Genomic DNA, 6,528 nt, shown 5'->3' on the forward strand with positions numbered 1-6,528 from the left:
TCTCTCTCTCTCTCTGTCTCTCTCTCTCTCTTCTTTCTTTCACATTTTAAGTCATTATATTCGCATATCGCAAAGAAATGGTTGACAACCTTTTTGTGCTAAAAACAAGACAAAAAATAAACGAAGTAACTTTTAAAAATAATAGTACTGCAACTCGTCGTCTGTGCCGGCTTCTGCATACACTTTAGCAGAGACTAGATCCAACTGCACAGAACAAGGGACCTAGCCTCCTTTCCTCGCACCAGAGTTGGAACCCTGACCACTTTGCCCTTTAACAGGCATGATGGATTCTGGCCACTGGATGGTCTGCACAACCTGTACAAAGAGTCCAGTCCTCCTCAGCCTGTCCATATCAGGAGCCAGGCCCAGAGAGGACGGCCCAGAGTGGACAACTCGGCTATCACATCAGCTTCCTGAGACAGAGGGGCATGGTCCAGGGCTGGGCTGCAATTACCTGAGTCCTTTCTGCAGGGCGCCGAACAGCAAGCAACCTGGGGCTACTAGGATGCCATGCAACTGCTTCTGCATAACTCTCTCCTAAAGAGGGCCTCAGACCGACCTCCGCCTTGCCTGTTGTTAAAGGCCACCATGATGCAGTTGTCGGTCTTCATCTTCACATGCTTTCCCCGTATCTCTTCTGCAGCAGCCTCAGCAGCACCACCGGATGGGCAGCCGCCATGACCCCCAGCACCTGCATGACGGTCAGCGCTGTCAGGCCACACCCCACCGCTGTTTGCCAACTGCTGTGACATCCCATCTCATCCCATCTCAGACCTCTCTGCTGCCAGACCCTCCAAGAACAGAAGGCCTGCCCAACGGTCACGACCAGCTTCCCTATTAAAGCAGCAGCTAACATCACGTCTCTGTGTTTAATCCCTCTCGTCAACCGTATCGACGAGGAATAGACATGATTTATTCACTAAGTCGTGATTAATGTGCTCAAAACATGGTGATTGAATTGCTATTGAGGCATAATTGATGACTATCTCCCTTTAATTAGTTATTATTTAGGCATGCGGATGCAGTTATAATTAGATGGGGTGGGGGGGGGGAGTTGATGTTAAGGGGTTACTCTTCAATGAGACATTAAAGTCTCATTTCTGGTATCATGGCAGTGCTGCTATAAATACACTTTACTTCACTGTGGTTGGTTTATAGAAGCAGCTCCCTCCACACACAGCCTGTCCTCTCCACCCTCCACTGTCTTACCTCACGGATAATATGTGTCATCATCTTTCCAGCTGTTCCTAGCGTCTGGCTCACCAGCACATTATATAAGTCACTTTCTCTCTTTTTCCATTTGTCTGTCCTCGCTCTCTCATCCAGTCTCTCCTCTCTCTCCCCTTGTTTTCTCTTTTGCTTTCCTTTCCTCCGTCTCCATCTCTGTAATCCCTGAAACAAGCTCCAGCTGCAGGAACGGATGCTGGGAGGGAGGGCTGAACAAAGAGGAGAATCCACCAGTGAGAACACATTCCACCTAAATGAGGATGTGAATCTGATATTACATCTTGATTTCACATTTTAATGTCAATCTAAATCCGTTAGTCTACATCATAGACATGTTCCACATTGAAGTTGAATGAAACAGTTAGAGTCATGCTGTCAAAGCCTTTCTGATTCTGATCCTGTGTGTTTGTGAAAGAGTGTGTAGAGCGAGAGTTAAAGCGGGTAAAGTGACTGTGTGTGAGAAAGAGCGGGAGGTGGCCGGCGCTCCACACGGCTCCAGCTTGTTAAAGGAGAGGCTCAACACATTCCTCTGACATCATGCTCCACCGCAGGCACCCACCCTAATCCTCCCTTCCTCTCTCTACACCCCTCACTTACAGTCCCTCTCTTCCTCTACGTCAGCCATCCACCTCCCTCAGCAGCTGTAGCTCCACACGCGGCCATCAGACTCTGCAGAGCACTACGAATGACACATTTACATTTTGAATTTAATTGATTTGAAATACAAACCAAATTGGAATAAATTCCATGTTAACAGTCTATAAAACATCTAATGATGAGTCCATTTCTCAATGCTTCCCTACTCTGTCTGTGGCACTCAGACTCAAGCCTATTGGTTCCAACTGAAACCATTAAAACATTTTGAGCGATACACCTTTTGTATTCAGTTCATTAGCTTAGCTTAGCATGAAGACTGAAAATGGGGGGAAAGAGTTAGCCAGGCTCATTTCAAAATCCAAAAATACTGTATATACAGCATCTCCAAAGCCCACTATGTACAGTTAGTTAGTTAGTTAGTCATGTTGTAACTCATTTGTTCAAAAGAAATGTGAAGACAACAATGTGGTTTTAGACTGCGTTACTTGCTGGAACTATTCCTTGTTGAGCAGTGACTTCCTGGAGTCTTGTCATCACTGTGACATTGCCAGGCCAGTTCACAGCCAGAGATGCTCACAGACCAGACCCTCAGAGCACCAGACCCTCAGAGCGGCAGACCCTCATAGCACCAGACCCTCAGAGCACCAGACCCTCAGAGCGGCAGACCCTCAGAGCACAAGACCCTCATAGCACCAGACCCTCAGAGCGGCAGACCCTCATAGCACAAGACCCTCATAGCACCAGACCCTCATAGCACCAGACCCTCATAGCACCAGACCCTCAGAGCACCAGACCCTCAGAGCGGCAGACCCTCAGAGCACCAGACCCTCATAGCACCAGACCCTCAGAGCACCAGACCCTCAGAGCACCAGACCCTCAGAGCGGCAGACAATACTCTGAGCAGTCTGGCTGTGTTCGAAATCGCATACTACCGTACTGCATACTACATACTGCTGCATACTGCATACTGCATACTTCATCCTACATACTTATTCAGTATGCACTGCGTCCTGCCTTCTACAGTAAAGTAGGATTCTACCAGCAGACTGTGTGCACTGACTGTTTGCTCCAGCGACAGCTGTCTGAAGGCCTCCTGCTGGTGGGTTCGCTCTGAAAGATTTCCAGTCGAGCATTATTTGGATAAACTGAGCACATGTCTAAATGGTTACTTTCTTGCCTGAAAACGTATTAAACATTTCTGCCACACTATTCATGAAGGTTTTTAGCTAAGCTAACTAGGCAGCATTGTTATTAACTCCTGAGCATATTGTAGTCTCATGTCTCATCATCAACGTCATCCTCACTGGCAGCAAGCTCTAACAAGAGATGTTATTTTGTGATCTACATACGATGGGACTGTTTTCCTTACATCCATTTAATCTCACCCGTTTGTTAATTCATAGAGACATAAATGCTCTATTTCTTTGAACAACAGCGCTTTTAGTTCAGTTTGTTTATTTAGATCGTCAGATTGGATATATGAACACACCCTCAACAGTATGGCAAACAAGTAGCTGTCACACATTCACTGTCCTTGCTTGCTCTGCTGCTCTCTCCTCAGACAGAGTGCAGAGTAGTGTGGTGCTCTTAATAACCCAACGGTATATTCCAGCAGCACTCTGAGTTCATCAACAGCCCAGTTTGTGCCAGAGTGCACTCCAACTGTCAGAGTCACTGTTTACGCATGCACGCTTTGTTATAACAGGTCACACTATTGAGTCATTGGTCTGTATTAATATCTTCCATTACTTTATATTTTCGTATGCAGTAACACATTTCCATTTTTCCAAAAAACAGCACAAACCGGAAAGGGGTAAATGGTAAAATGTTGGCCATATGTTTCCAGTTTAGTCCGAGCGTTTTACATAACATGTGGGTCAACCTCACACAAACTGCAACAAAAAAACAAATTCAGTGGATTTTGTTTCCAAAATCTGTTCTGGATGAAAAAAAAAAGTTCATGACATTTGTCACATTTTTAAAAATCTCCAACATATAATCCTTCCACACGTGCCTCTTTGGCCATGGTGTGACCCTGTCGAAATTATACTTCAAATGCAAGCAACATAAATACTGCCCATCTGTGATTGTAACCCTTTCAAATATGAAGTAATTATTGTCACTTGGGCAGGTGGTGGCCATGTTGAATGTCCTGGTTCTCAGGGTTTTCCCTTCAGATTATTCACTCTTTGAATGTCAGAGGATACCTTTAGGGTTACGAAACAAATAAAATAGCTTGTTGCAATTTGAGCGAGGTCAGGTTACATTCATTTCCCAATAATGTATAGCTGCCATTGAAAGTCAGTTTTGGGTCACTAAACATAGATTGAACTTCAAAGCACAAACATCTTTTACAGCATGCAACGGTGAGCCATCAGCAGCACATGTGGTCTGTGGAAGCAACAGTGACATGTGAGTGGAGCATACTTACGTGGACAGCTGCTTAAGGTGGCATGCTGCTGCCGTTTGGCTCCAGGCTGACCTATCCAGCTCCGTTTAGAGCAGCTGCAGCTCCCACATCTGTCTGCAGGTTGACAGGAAAACCTATCTGTCTAAGAACAGAAGAGAGAGGGAGAGATTACCAGGATGGAGGGAGAGAGAGAGAAGAGGGGAGGGAGAGAAACACAGAGATAACTTCTACTTTCAGAATGACTTGATAGATACATTTAGCTTCAGATGTGACAGCATGACGACTCAAACACGCAATTTTCTCTGCTTTCTTGTCATCTTTCTTCTCACTCTCTTACTCCTCAATCCCACTCTCTTCCTATTCTGGGACCCGCCTCTCATTTTCCAGGGCAGCAGTTTTTCCCCGTATGGCTGTGTCTCCTGCCATCTGGTGGCCTAAATTATTATCACCAGTGATTGCTGTTGACACAGCACTCAGAATCAGAATCAGAATCAGAACCGTTTATTGCCACGGTATGTTGAACATACAAGGAATTTGACATGACGGGAGGTGCAAAACATTTAACAACAATCAACAACAATCAACAGTGCAAAGTAGAAACATATTGAATTTACAGAAAATATAAAATAAAATAAAATATAGAATAAAGTGGAATATAATATAAAGTGAAATATAAAATAAAATAAAGTGCACAAACGAACAGATAACAGGACTATATACAAGTGAGATGTAAGTGTAGTGTAAAAGTGTCGAGTGTAATCAGTGGTGGGCCGTCAGGGCCTGCAAGGCCTTCTCTGCTGGCCTAAACAGAATCAGAAGCTATATCTATTTTATAATTTAATAATTGTTCTTAAATACACTACATGTATTATAATTCATATAAATATTTTCTCCATTATCTTATGTTCTCATTGCACAGCTACTGTCTTCCTCAGTTGCTCTGCTTCCAGTGCAGCTTGTTTTAAGTAGAGCTTTTATCCAATCAGATCTCACCTCTGTGTCTCTAGGTAAGAACAGAGGCAGAGGCCTGCAGACTCACAAGTGAATCCATGTGCAGTTTAAGTGAATGGAGACGATATTGTTGATTGTCATAGTGTTCAACCAATCAGATCTTTAGTTTGACATGTTGGGCGTATTCTTTGACGTGTCAGAGCCTGCTAGCCGGCCTATAGCTACGTCAGCATTACATGCAGCTCAGTTTCCATGCAGCTCTGCTGCAAGGTGCAGAGCGTGCTGTGATTGGTCAGTGGGCGAGCACGTGACTATCGTGAAACGAAACTTAACAGCAGAGGCTGATGGGTAGTGAATCACATCACGTGATGCAGCTCAGCCAATCAAATATGGGCATTCTGACTGAGTGAGATGTACCACACACCGTGACACAGGGGGCTGAGACGAGGAAAGACATTGCAGAGCAGTACATCTAATGTTTAAGTTATGAATGTAAAATCATAAGACAAACTCTCTGGGCCGCGGCTTGTCATTAAGGAATGATGGTGGGTCCCATAGCCAGACCAGCTGTGAATCACTGTCCTACATGAGCACAGAAAACATTATATTTTCCTGAATTTAAGCTTCTGCATTTTCCAAATCCTCTACTATCATTCAAAGGTATTGTAAGCCTCGTACCGAACGGTTTAATACGAATACGTATATAGTAAACAGCCTTAAAAATGAATAATTGATGTGGCGCCACCATGTGGTTATAATGTGGTATTTCAGCTGCAGGACAGCAGTGAAGGCCCAGGTATAAAATGCACGGCCCGCCACTGAGTGTAATAGAAGGGATGTGCAGGGGAGTGACCGGTGGGAATTTGTCCTGGGGATGACAGAGTCAGTGGGGGTCCCGGGCTCTGTTAATGAGCCCAACTGCCGAAGGGAAGAAACTGTTCATGTGTCGTGAGGTCTTGGTCCTGATAGACCTCAGCCTCCTACCAAATGGAAGGGGCACAAACAGTTTGTGTCCAGGGTGAGAGGGGTCGGCTACAATCTTCCTTGCTCGCTTCAGGGTTCTTAAAGTGAACAAGTCCTGGAGGGACGGCAGATTGCAGCCAATCACCCTCTCAGCAGAGCGAATGATGCGCTGCAGTCTGCCCTTGCCCTTGGCCGTGGCTGCAGCGTACCAGACCGTGATGGAGGAGCAGAGGATGGACTCAATGATGGCAGTGTAGAAGTGCACCATCATTGTCTTTGGCAGGTTGAACTTCTTCAGCTGCCTCAGGAAGTACATCCTCTGCTGAGCCTTCTTTGTGATGGAGCTGATGTTCAGCTCCCACTTGAGGTCCTGGGTTATG

The 6,528-nt window shown here is 45.3% G+C and overlaps 1 protein-coding gene across 2 annotated transcripts in view; it reads right to left on the reverse strand.

Annotated features, from left to right (window-relative positions):
- The window catches only part of LOC116395857 (uncharacterized protein C21orf62 homolog), a 6,799-nt gene extending 2,228 nt beyond the window's left edge, over positions 1–4,571 (reverse strand). Inside the window, exons 1-2 of one of the 2 annotated variants that reach the window (XM_031870032.1) lie at positions 4,489–4,571; positions 4,256–4,376 (exon numbers count right to left, since the gene is read on the reverse strand). The gene's annotated coding sequence lies outside the window, so the exon portion shown is untranslated. Of the gene's footprint in view, positions 1–1,824; positions 2,010–4,255; positions 4,377–4,488 lie in introns of those variants that run through there. The other variant, XM_031870034.1, reaches the window with a different exon arrangement.
- Positions 4,572–6,528: the final 1,957 nt, after the last annotated feature.

Source organism: Anarrhichthys ocellatus, unplaced genomic scaffold (assembly GCF_004355925.1).
Source record: "Anarrhichthys ocellatus isolate YVR2014 unplaced genomic scaffold, GSC_Weel_1.0 scaffold50, whole genome shotgun sequence".
NCBI lineage: Eukaryota > Metazoa > Chordata > Actinopteri > Perciformes > Anarhichadidae > Anarrhichthys > Anarrhichthys ocellatus.